This window comes from Aythya ferina (genome assembly GCF_964211825.1).
Source record: "Aythya ferina genome assembly, chromosome: Z".
Lineage (NCBI taxonomy): Eukaryota > Metazoa > Chordata > Aves > Anseriformes > Anatidae > Aythya > Aythya ferina.
In genome coordinates this window covers 43,514,753-43,528,024 of record NC_140299.1, presented here as the reverse complement: position 1 = coordinate 43,528,024, position 13,272 = coordinate 43,514,753, and the positions used below count along the sequence as shown (strand labels likewise).

Genomic DNA, 13,272 nt, shown 5'->3' with positions numbered 1-13,272 from the left:
GAAGTTACTTCTGGATCCTGATACAAGTAAAAAAGCAGTCAGGTCCAATGCCTCTAAGGATGGCTTTGTATCATCTGCATCCATCTTCCTCACGTATCTGTTTCAAACTAAACAGGGTGTCTGCAGAAACAGATAAAAATCAAGCCCGAACTCAGTCTTCTCAGCACTCACATAAAAGTTTGAGTCTTCTATAACTGGATTTATGTGACAGTGATTTAGATCTTGAACTACACTCTGACCTTCTACAAATATTATTAATCTTTTTTAGCTATAATGCAAGCAGTGAGTTTCATTATGACCTTGCACTGCCTGAATAGTTTGTCTTATAAATCTTATTTTATGGCTGTTTCTTAAAGCTTCCAGAAATTTATTATATATTTTCGATTCTGGCAGATTACTCTGGAACAAAAGGATTCTATATCTTGCAAAGGACTTTTAAAGTCATTGGCAAGTTTTCCCTTGTAATTTGGATAAAATAAGAACAGTGCAGAACCTTCAACTACAGTTCAAACCTGGACCAAAATTTCGTTGAGATTCATAACATCTTGAACAACTTTACATATGGTTCATTATCAGAAGCAGACCTGGTCCAAAAGTGGAATTTCTTACTGCAGGGATATTTTAACATTTGGTTTTGTCCTGAACTGAGACAAGATGTCAAAATGGCAAAACAATGTACAGAATGAAAAGCAGAGAAAAGATTGATTCAGAAATATCAAAACATTTCATTTTGAAAATGTCAAAAAAAAAATGTTCTGGAAATGTCTAAATGCTTCATTTAAGAATTTTCCACCCACATGGAACATTTCAGCATTCCTAAACCCAAATATTACATATCTGGCTAGGTTTATCTTGGCCTTTTTGTATCAAAGCTGCATTATCAAATACGATCACTTTACTTGCTGGAAAGAAAGCTATTGCCTCTACATAGTGCATGAAATATGCACTGTTTTAACAAGATCCTGTTTATACTCAGATTACATGAACATATTTTCTTTCAATATCTAGTCCCAAAATGTTTTTATTGTTCTCAGATAACTTGTGCCTCCTGGTAAACAAGAGAAGGAAAACTGAATCATTAACTATGTGAAAACTCCAAAATGTGTCTGTAACTGGTTTTTGTTTACTTATGCATACTACTTTAGATGTGGTTGGATTCCAACATGACAATGATTATAGATGATAGTTTACAGCCAGTAAAGAAGAAGTTTTTCAGGGAACCATACAGGTTTTACACAGGTTTTGCAAAGCATTTCAGAAAACATTATTCTTCAAAGCTTAAAATATATGCAGATGTATATCTATACAGTATAAACCCCTGCTGCCTTTCCTCTTCTCAGTTTCCTTGCTGCTCTAAAACATTACTTGTGATGGAGTCAGATTAATTAAATTTTATTTATATTATATTTCTGTAGTAGTGGACCATGCTTACATAAATATTCTTTGAAGACTTTTTCTCAGATATTGCAATGTCTTCCAAAAGCTGACCATGGGCAGCACTAACTCGCTAACTCCCTCTACATAGGAAAATCTATTAAGACACCCACTTGTAGGTCTCTTTCGGACACCAGTCTTATATAATATTATATATAAGAATATAAAATAAAAATAATTTATCTATAAAAATAATTTAACTAAGGCAATTATTAATTACTGATCAATTGTTAATTGTCCAAACATTATTTGTCGACACAAGCACTGCATTCTTTAGCCCCAGACAGAGTGATCTAAGACCATAAACTAACTGCTTGCTATCATTCCTCTGGTTTTCAGAGGAAAAAATAGAGATTTAATTGGTTTCTTGATATCTCTTTGTGATACCATTGTAAAAAATATATATATTAAAAAAATCTATTTGAATGATGGATGATATGAATATTAAGTATGAGTAAGCCTGGAATCAGCTGCACTTAGTTTGGGTTTTACACATAGTTCCAACCTTAAATGAATAATATCCAGCCTCAATACATTACTTCAACTAAAAGCAATAGCAGTGCTGGATTTTGTGAGGCCACACACCAGCAAAAATCATGAAAACATTCTGTCTAAGCAAAAAAATAAAATAAAAATAAGATAAAAAAGCATCAAGAGTTATTCATGGCAAACTAAAACAAATTATTACCTTCCCTGCCATCTTGAAGAGCTGTGCTTCAAAAAAAGACAAGAAGCTTAATTGGTTAATGCCATTTTTTATGCAATACTTAAGAAAAGCTGAGTGTTAGAAGGCAAATTCTGGTCTTTCATAGTCGATTTTCCTCTGTTTCACATTACTGCGAATGAAGAACTGAACTCAGTATCAGTAAAAAAATCATGGCAAGGTAAATCAGGCTGTAAGTGACACATGCTTTGCAGTATACAGTGTTCACAGCCTCATAACCTGCATGTAAGAGACATCAGTCTTTGAGGGGTAGGCTACAGATAGACTAAGCTTTGAGCATATGACAGCTTGTACTTGACCTACCGCAACTGTACTCACTAGCATCTTTGCTGCTATCAGCAGTCTCTGAATGAACCACACAGCCCTAATCATGTTGGCCAACAGAAGATGCAGTATTTTCTTCTCTATCTTTCCCCATCTCTCGTGACTCTTATTTGCTGCTCTGGATAGCCAAAAAGAAGTGTGGAAAGCTTTTATAGCTTTGTGCAGTGAGTAGCACACCACAAATCAGACTCAAAACAACAAGGTATCAAAATCCTGACTTCTTGCTCTTTGTTCAGATATTTATGTATATATTTTAATTTGATGCTCTTATAACATCTAGTTTAGAGCAGTAGGATGGGCAATGAAGAATAGGGATCAAGTGGTCCCCGCCTATGCCTGCTCCTGCCAGTGTCTTTGAACATATTGGGTGTACAAAGACTATCAGTCACATAACTGCTGCACTACCTTCACTCCAGCCAGCAAAAGTCAAAGCACCTCTTGATTTTACAGGCTGAGTTCTCTGGCACAGTGGCTGTGCTTGCATGGATCCCAGTCTTTACTGGGGGCTGTATAAACAGCAAAGGGCAGTGGTGGCTGCCAGTGGTGTGACCCATGATTCTTGAACCCTGGGGCTGGCACATACAGATACCCTGCGGATTCCCCTGAGAGCAAGGGCAGGTAAAGGCTGACTGTGATACAGTATTAGAAATCCTGCCATATATACAGGCTCTCTGGGTCTGACTAACAATGAGCAAATCAGGGTATTTATTCCAGCAGCTGAGGCATAGACAATTTGGATGATATGGGAATGAATTAGCTGAGTAACTCTCAGCCTCACATTTTCACTCCTTCTGAGGAACATATTCTCCCACTCTCCCTACCATGCCTGTCCCAGACATAATTATCTTCTCTAAAGATTCACAGGGGCCTGTGTGCAGAAGTGACGGCAGAGAGGAAATACTAACTGCACAAACATGAAGCCAAGGCAGTTTTGAACATTTTGAATATGTTAAGGCCAGCAGCATCCTCATTAAACTCTGATTAGCAAGTGGACTTGATCCAGGCTAATTCATGAGTGAAAGGGATTTTTCTTTTATTTTTTTCACTGCCAGTTTATCAGAGGTAGGCAATTAAGAGCTCACACACCTCCGGGTCTTGTAGTTTTTTTGAAGCAGAGATCTCATACGAGCTTGGCAATAAAGCGTTATTGTCCTTAGGACAATATTCTTCACTAATCTCACTTCTGGCAATTTACTTTTTCTTGCTGAGCAGATTTAGAAACAAAAAACCTTGAAAGGGCATGGGAGGAGGAATACTCTAGGGCTATCTAATCCTGTCCCCAAAGTGGGAGTTTTCCATTCAGCTTCTCTTTTAACGAGCAGTGGATAAATAAACTTTTACTGCAACACTACTTTGATTCAGGAGGCCTATGAGGACCCAATTATGCATCCAGTGGGAGAGGGGTGGCAGTCTGGTTTTCAAAGCAAATGCAATGTAGCAACACAGGCCTCTTGTAATTATGGCTTCCCTACAAATTTATAAACCCAGAGGTGAGCTTTGCTTTGGTTGATTGTTTAAATGCAATTATTACCTTTCTTTCACTTTTAACTTGTTAATAAAGCTTTCCCAAATGCAATGCTCAGAGTTATTCTTCCTGAGCCCTAGGATCCCAAAGGTTTAGCTGGAAACCAATCGTCTGCTTTACTGAATAGGACACAGTCAGCTTCAGTCACAGATTAGCTGAGGAGCCAAAGTGTTTGACAGACACACTGAGGGGGCCACATCCTATTTTCCACCTGAGAAAGCGGGAGGGAGAGGGAGACAGAAAGACGAAAGCCAAAGGAGACGGGAGTGACTCAGACAATAGGAAGGAAGAAACACTGATGGATCAGCAGCCTGATTCATCACAGACACCTTGCTTGCGTTATCAGTCTCTGCAACCGACAATATTACACTCACAGCATTAAGAAGTGTCATGCTCTAAAGTGTGTGCAGGTTTGCATACAACCTAGACCTTGTTTAAAAAAATAGCGGGGGGACAGGTGTGACACACCTTGCAGCTCTGGTCTTCCAAAAGCCCACATTCAGTAGGCCAGAAGGGAAAAGAAAGCATGGTCATGACAGGTAAGTGGAGATGTGGTGTGTATTGCATTGTATGTGTGTCCTGCCTGAGGGAACCAAAAAAGTTACGTCAGTCAGATGCTTAAATCTTTATAGATACAAATACAGCATGTTTTTTTTTTTGTTTTTTTTTTTTTTGTTTGTTTGTTTGTTTGTTTGTTTGTTTTTTAATATACATTTACATTAATAACTATAATGTGCTTTACATAAAATAGCACACTTTACTTATCAAGGCTGTATGAGAAAAGATATCATATGGATACGTAATATGACATGGCCAATTGCACATAAGCTTGACGTATGTAGAGCTAAATTTAAAAAATGCAGCAAAACATTTATTAGTTGACAATGCAGTTTGGGAGCATGGCAACTAATCATGACTTAGTCCTTATGAAGTTTGTTGGATTGGTATACTTTTTCAGTTGCTGTTGAATATAATGCAGTTATGGGATTGCTGGGGCTTTCTCAGTGCCTCTGTCGGGCACTCTGCAGTATAGATTACACCACTCCCAGAACAGGTACAGTGGAGATCCACTGGACTAACAGAAAAACAGAAGGAGAGGAAGGAGAGAAGAAGTGATCTTCTTTCAGTACAGAGGAATGATTTTACATAAGGAAAACCATGAAGCGCAAGCTGTGCTAAGGAAATACAGACAGGTCTCACACACACATGCAATATGTTTCTGGCAAGAAAAAAGAATGGATGGGCTCAGGGAATGGCTTTGCAGTGGGAAGAGCAAAAGAAAGCTGAACAAGACAAATTGTGTTTCAGAAAGCATGACAAGAGCTGTGCTGAGGACTGCAGTTTGACCCCATCACAAATACTGTTTTAGAGCAGAAAGGGAACTGAAAAGGGAAAAGCAGGGTAAGTTTATATCATGTATGTATGCATTTGTACACATTTTATGACATTTAGAATAATGTTTTCAGAAGTGCTTTGCAAAACCTGTATATATGCACTTATGTGTTCATGTGCATCTCTCAGGGTTTAAACAAGTTTGTAAAACGTGATAGAGGATTTTGGAAAGGGTGTGTTCACACTGCCTCTGAGTTTCTGTATTCAGCATTAGTTTCAGGAAGATGGCAAGCTAGACTGTATATCGCAGTTCCCAGGAAATTGTGTTATGTTATGTTGCGTGACTTGTGTTCACAAACATTTGTAGAGACTGCAGCTAGGATATGATCCTGGACTCTTTTCAGACTCCAGGGCCTTAAAGAAAGAGGCGCCTAACAGACCTGCAAGCCAAGCATGAAAACAGTGGTTATCTGAAAAAGAGCAGCACTGCTACTAGCTCTGCAGCAGAGTGGTTTATGCTGAATGACTTGACCCTTGATAAAATAAAAAAATAAAAAATAAAAATAAAATAAAATGGAAACGATTATTTCAAATATCAAAAACATTTCAGTTTGGGAGTTCACATGGAGACACAGACCAAACACAACACTGCAGAAGGGAAGCCACTCACTGCATGCTCACGGGAGGTGATTCAGATCTCTCCACTTTGCAAGCAGTACATAGTTTTCAAAAATAAGCTGCAGTCTATTCTAATATTGTATTCCCTCAATGACTGTATGAAAGATGTCTGTCTCTCTAAGCAGGGTTCTAGCCACCAGAGCGTGGTGTCAGTCTTTGTTTCTCTTGCCTAATGGAATAACAATGGCATGAGAAGAGCCTGAGGTTAAAGGCAGTTTCCTGCCCTTATCACCTTTAGGTGAACACTGGGAATAGCAGCAGTTTGTTTTCTAATGTGCTTTCTTTGTTTCTAACAGCAAGTGGTAAAATCCCTGGAGAGCTGCAAGCTTGCCTGCAGTTAATAGCTATAAACGGTAGGGTATGGACACAAGCGTCCTTTCCTGAGACTCAGATTGGTTTCCAGGCAAGTTAAATCGTCACTGAATAAAACACAAGGTGTTCACAGGCACAATCAAGTAATAGGAAACTTCCACTAAACTACTTTCTGAAAATGCATGACAATGTGTTCATTGTCACTGTGTGCGGCTGCTTCAATGTCAGTGGTCGCTAGGCTGAAGAAAGACTGCTCGAAAATGCTGAGCTGTCCTGTGGTGCACCCAGCTCAGAAGGACCTGACTCCCTTCTCATGTTCTCCTTGACAGAAAACTACACAATGCTACTATGAGCTATTATAACCTGGAAAAGCTGTAGCTTTCCAAAACGCTGAGAGGAACAGGGGGAACTGTATGTATTTGGCATGCTCTTTTTTTTTTTTTTTCTCAACCGACAGTATAGACCACCCACATGATCCTGGTCTGCAGTCCAATGACCATCAAAGTTTCCTTTGTGAACCCAGAGTAAGCTTTACAGACGCTTTGCCATGGTAATTAATATTAATATCAATTATTACTATAATAATATAATAATTAATATTAATATTAATTATTACTATTAATATGTAGTAGTAGTAGTAGTAGTAGTAGTAGTAGTAGTAGTAGTAGTAGTAGTAGTCCAGCAAAAGTTTAGCACTGCATGAAGCATTCCTTAAAGAATAAGATCTTTAAGGATTTGCCAAGTTCAGATTTTAATCAAGTGTAATGTGACAAACTAAGAACTACCAGATGAGAGCTGTTTCTCATATCTTCTCCTGCTAAAAAGAGTTCACAAACATCAGCCATGAGTTTGGCAAGAGAGATGGTGGATCTAGTGACTGGAGTTGAGCATGCTCAAAGTTCCTGGCCTCTGAAGGATTCAGTATGTGCTTATGGCAAGACAGTTGCTCTCTCCCTGCTTCCACTTAGGTGTCTCAGTTCCTAATTTTGGTACATACCTAACATCAGCGTGATCATCTTGTTCCTGCCCACATAGAGAATACAAGGTATCAGAACTCAGCCTATAGCATCAGTTTGCTGACAGAATCATCATTTTTTCAGTGGTTTCCTTTTAGCTTCTAGAATCAGGCTCTCTGTACCAAATGATCCTTGCAAAAGTCCAGTCAGAAGCCTGTTTCAAAACATATGAAAACATAAATAAAAGTGCCTATTTACAGCCCCGTTAGGTAGAATTTTTTTTAATATTTCTTTATTTAGCCTTTTCCCTGTTGTACCCAGCACACAGAAGAGTACGTCATCTGCCAACATCCAGTCTGACAATTTTACAGTCCCTCTTGATATGAAAGTCTGACTTTAGTAGCTATGACACAGGAAGGCAAAGGTGATCATGCATCACCTTTGGTATCACATGCAGTGATACCACGTGTGCTCTATTCATCATGTTCTATGTTCACGTACAAAATTTCACCCACATTTGATATAGGCTTTAATTTTTAAATGTGAGCAACTGTATCTTAATTCATTAACCAGTTTGCCAGGTCATAGTAGATTAGGGAAATACTAGGGAAAATCTGAAGTATGAAATATTGTCGGTTGCAGAGACTGATAATGCAAGCAAGGTGTCTGTGATGAAGTATGAAGTATGCTAGCAAAATTGCTCATTTCTGCCTGTAAAATCAAAGATGAGAATTACCAAACAGAGAAAGGATAAATTACATAGGTAGAGAAAGGTTGATTATTTTCTAGGACAGGTTACATGAATAGTTCATGAGGACAGGGGTTCACCTTTCCTTTGGAAATATCAAATCAGTTTAGATATATGAAAAGATTTTGGCCAGGTTAGTGGAAATATATTTAAAATCACATCTTTTTGTAAAGTCTTTAGCATCTTTACTGACTGAAATCTTTCCAAGCACAGTATGATATCATGAGTTAGTAGACCTTGAATAACAAATCTTTTAAGAGTGAGAACCTGCTCATTTAAGAAAATAGAATAAGAAAATGCACCTTTTCCAAATTTTTATGCAATTTAGATAGGTAATAGTGGCCATATTATGATTTAAGTTTTCAGACTTTTACCATCAGCTTTTCTTCCCCAAATACAAAAGTGCCCAAGGGTGATTTGCCCCACAATGGCCAAGAGCAGTTAGATATTTAGACTGATTTTGAGAAGCACTAAGTCTTAACAATTCTAATTAAGTCAGCAAGACTGAATGGATATTTTGTGGTGAAATTGTCTTATATTTTGCAGTCCTTTAAAGGCATATCTCCAATTATAATTCACCTTATTCTAAAAACAGTATGAAAAATACGTTTTCTCCCCAAAGTAGCACAAATGTTTTAAATTATTCAAATGAGCTAACTTATGTTTAACTTTTTTTGCTATGTGTATTTGCTTTTCAAAATTCCAGTTGTACCTAGCCATTTTATTATTTTACTACCCAGTTACCCAATTTTGGTATTATTTGGAGTTCTATTTGGAGTTCTATATTTGGAGTATGATCAGAAATAATGTGTACAACACAGGAAAATCTGCAAATCTGCACCTTGTTTTTTTTGTTTTGTTTTGTTTTGTTTTGTTTTTAGTATCTGTTTTCATTGCATTTCATTTGGATGGGACTGTGTTAAGCTTTTACATGAAACATTAATTTTGAAAGAGATTTCCCTTTTCTTTGAAATCACAATGCAGTGAAAATTCTACCAGACTAAGCTCACAGCTTCTATCTATTCTGTCTGCCAGCTCCTTTTATGTCCTGCGGCATGCAGTAAGCATCAAAATGTTGTAAGGAAAAGGGAGGCAGTGAGCAAGAGTGATCAGACAAAAATCACACGCCAAAGGGTAGCTTGAACTAAACCAGATCAAATGAAAAAAAAAATAATAATAAAAAGTTTCTTTCTGACACTTCTCCTAGGACACCTATTTCTTTCCTTATGTAATCATCTATAAGCTTCACACTGCAAAATGGGACAGCTGAAAAAACTACAATCAAAAGAAAAACATGACAGAGTTTTGACAGCCTCAGAAAAACAGTTTAAAACAAGATCCGTTTATACAGAGAATTCTTTAGTCTCTGTTCATAGAAAAAGTTACACTCCATTAACGTGGCATTTCATAGAGTACTCTCCAATAAATATCTGGTGAGGACTGCACTTTCCCATTAAGTGCAGGATTCTAATCCTGAAGGCAGAAGCTGTGCAGCTATTACACTGAGAGGGCATAACCACTTGAGCACAGCAAAAATAACACAGCATCAGAGAGAGACTAGACAAACCTGGATATCTCTAAAATAAAGCATAGCATATAAGCAAAAGATTCATGGCTAGACAAATATGTGCTGTCTTGAATTCAACCAGCTACATAAACTCCTTCCATTTGCATCCTATGACATAGATTCAATTTAAAATTATATTTCCATTGCCAGGAGCAGAAACACCACCTCTTTCTTAAATATTCCAGGCCAAAGTGTAGCTGATACAATAGATATATCCACAGGCTTCAGTGTGTTCAGTGTGAGCATTTTTTTCCCTAACATTCCCAAGCAGTAAGCAACTACCAGGCGCATGTTCGTCTGAGCACACTGCATAGGGAAAGCAACAAGATTAACAGCCATGGAAGGCTAGAAGTGCTTGTACAAAAACTTACCGTGTGTCAATAGCACAATCAGCCCAAACTGCAGAAATCCTGTCTCAACTCAAGAGGGCTCTACCGAGCTCCTCAGATATTTACCATGAGGCCTCCAAACAGAAGCTCTCAAAAGGTCAGTACCTTGTCACCATCCAGCATTTCCACCCCACAAAGTGAGGTTTGTTTCATCTGTGCTAGTGTGGACCTGCTCTTGTGACTTCTACAGCGGGCTGGCTGTAGGCTCACCACCTCCCTCAGACTGCAGTGCTCAGGCTGCTGAAGCAGTGCTGGGCTGACGACCCAGAGCAATACAAATCTCTTATTCTAGCAAGTACAACCCAAAGATGAGCTGCTGGGTGGGGAGACTTCAGTCTTTGTTTCAGTCCTTGTGTGGCTTCTCTTGTTGAATGCATTGGACTCTGAATCAAACGCTTGAGCCACCAGTGGACAATTTATTAACCTTGGGCAGTACCTCAAGAGACAGATATTAAAAAGGCATAAGAGAGAAGCAATATACATATATAAGGTAAGTGCATTGATAAGTGTATGCATTCATGTGCATACATGTAGCCCAGAATCCTGGATCTGACACTAGCCATTAGATGAGAACAGCCCAACAATGCAGTAGTAATTTCCCTGCCAAAACCCAGCTCTCAGCTTCCTACAGTTTAGGAAGTTTCTAAACTGGAGTCTGTATGTGCATTTTGATGTTTTATAGAACCTGATAATTTTTTTTCCACCAAGAAGCTATCAGATCTCTCTTTGAATCCATTCATAATTTTGGCCTTTGTAACACCCTTTGACAATGAATTCCACTGTTTAATTGTGTGTCATCAAAAAAAAAAAATGTTGCCTTTTTATTTGCTCATTTTATTTCTGTCTGATAATTTAATTGGAAAGCCTTTGTCCCAGTTCAGTCACATACTGTGTGATTTTGGACAGCACTTGTAATCTATCCCTCAATTCTCCAGCTGCAGAGCACGAATAAAAGCATTCCCTCAGGCAGACTCTCACTGAAATCAAATGACAGTAAATACCATTTCATCCAAATATATTCTGCCATTATTTTAGCAGTCCAGCTTATCTGATAAAAAGATTTGCTGAGAAGGTTTTTAACTTCTGCTGGAGCACAGTCAGGTAAAGATGAATGAAGACAATGGAAGGACTTCAGAATTAGACAAAGTAAATGCAGCAGAAGATGTGATTTGTATGATTTGTAAGAATAAACAAACAAACAAACAAATAAATAAATAAAAAGAGGCTCCCACCTTTGACTCAAGAGAATCAAAAATAAAACACTCTTACCCATTGTATGAGTTTGTAGTTCAGGAGCTTTGTATGGCACAGACAAACCTTGCTTTTCACTATCATGAGAGGGTCATACAGACCTGTGTGTGCTCTCCCTTGATGTTTCAGCAAAGGCCAGACACCAAACTCCAAAAGCCACTTCAAAGGGAACTGAGGCAAAGAGAGGCTGGAATAGGGCTTTGTGCCAATTCTGCATTTCTCTCAGCCTCTGCTTTCCTTGTGTTCCCGAAGGTGAGGTGGAGATGGATCTGCAGCTGCATGCTTACAGGAAATAAATGACCTTCCCCCCACCCTCAGCTTCCCACTTCTCTCTCTCCCATACATACTCAAAACAGACTTTGTCACAGGCAGAACTGGTGACAGAAAAGGCAAGACCTTCAGGAACCACTCATTGTCACTGTCAAGGCAAGGGCAGGGAGGCCTACCCATGCCCTGCAGGCCCTGGCAGCCACTTGGTTTGGCTCCTGCCTCAAACAGAGGCCATCATTGTTCACCTGATCCATTGCTGGGCCCAGGTGCAACAATCCTCTCTGAATCTGCAAGATGTTAAGGCACATTTCTGTGAAGAAACTGACACCCGAAACACCCTCTCATGCCAGTTACTGCTTCATGGAAAACTGCAGGCTGTAGGCAGCATGCTGGGAGCACTGTGCAGCTTTTAATTGCAAATGCCATTTGCATATCGGTATTTCATGTGTTCCTAGGTGTTGGGCTTGGCCTAGCTCAGTTTTACTACTTATTAAATGTCCTCTAAGAGACAGGAATTACTGTGAATGTTGTGCCTATGTGGAAAGCAAACAGCCAGGACACAAAAGCACTTTTGCAAAAACTCCATTGCTGTGAAAGAGGATGCATGAAAGTCAGACACCCCCAAAAAGTCAGAATCACCTGCTTGAGCTGACACAGGCTTCTGCTGGCAACCTACAGAGGTGAATTCTCCAAATTCAAGGATTATCCTCTGGGTTGTGCAAATACCAGATAGATGTAAATATGTACTATCCAAGAGCATTAGGTGCTGAGGCCATGGTACTTCAATCCTGGAATGTGCTTTTACCAGAAAAATAGCAATCACAATTAATATTAACTGTTTAAGTAGCAATTTTTACCCTCTTAAAATGAGCTGATTCTACCTCATAAAACAGGTATCTACTCAAAGGCCCTTAGTACAAGTCCTACGAGGAGCGGCTGAGGGAGCTGGGCTTGTTCAGCCTGGAGAAGAGGAGGCTCAGGGGCGACCTTATCGCTCTTTTTAGGTACCTCAAGGGAGGCTGTAGCGAGGTGGGGGTTGGCCTGTTCTCCCACGTGCCTGGTGACAGGACGAGGGGGAATGGGTTTAAGTTGAGCCAGGGGAGTTTTAGGCTAGATGTTAGGAAGAACTTCTTCACTGAAAGGGTTGTGAGGCACTGGAACAGGCTGCCCAGGGAAGTGGTGGAGTCACCATCCTTGGAAGTCTTCAAAAGACGTTTAGATGTAGAGCTTAGGGATATGGTTTAGTGGAGGGCTGTTAGTGTTAGGTTGGAGGTTGGACTCGATGACCTTGAGGTCTCTTCCAACCTAGAAAATTCTGTGATTCTGTGATAGTATGGATAAGGATAATATAACATAGATAGGAAGAAGGCAAATCTGCCTTGTTTACCAGGGTTTTAGCAGGCATGAAAATGGACGAGGAACCTCAGTGATGATGGAGTCTCCAGCAATGCCTATGGCAAAATTATCTCTGACTTTAAAAAGCTTGGAATTTTAGACTGAAAGGGATGTGCTCTCACTTAAACTTATCATATGAACGTCTATTTCTCCCTCAGGAAATAAAATAAAATAAATAAAATAAAATGAAATAAAATGAAATAAAATAAAATAATAAAATAAAATAAAAGCTGCCCTTGCTCACTGCTGGAATCACAGTTACTCTGTGCCTTCCACATGATCAATAACAGGAAAACCTCACTCACTGCAACATCATAAGTGGGCCTGAGCAGCATCTGAGACCAATCTGTCTGAACCCCATCTAAAG

The 13,272-nt window shown here is 39.1% G+C and overlaps 1 long non-coding RNA gene across 1 annotated transcript in view; it reads right to left on the bottom strand.

Annotated features, from left to right (window-relative positions):
* Nucleotides 1–11,538, bottom strand: part of LOC311427579 — a 34,922-nt gene extending 23,384 nt beyond the window's left edge. Inside the window, exon 1 of the long non-coding RNA XR_014687438.1 lies at nucleotides 11,342–11,538. This is a non-coding gene — a long non-coding RNA (uncharacterized lncRNA). The remainder of the gene's footprint in view (nucleotides 1–11,341) is intronic.
* Between the last annotated feature and the right edge of the window lie 1,734 nt (nucleotides 11,539–13,272).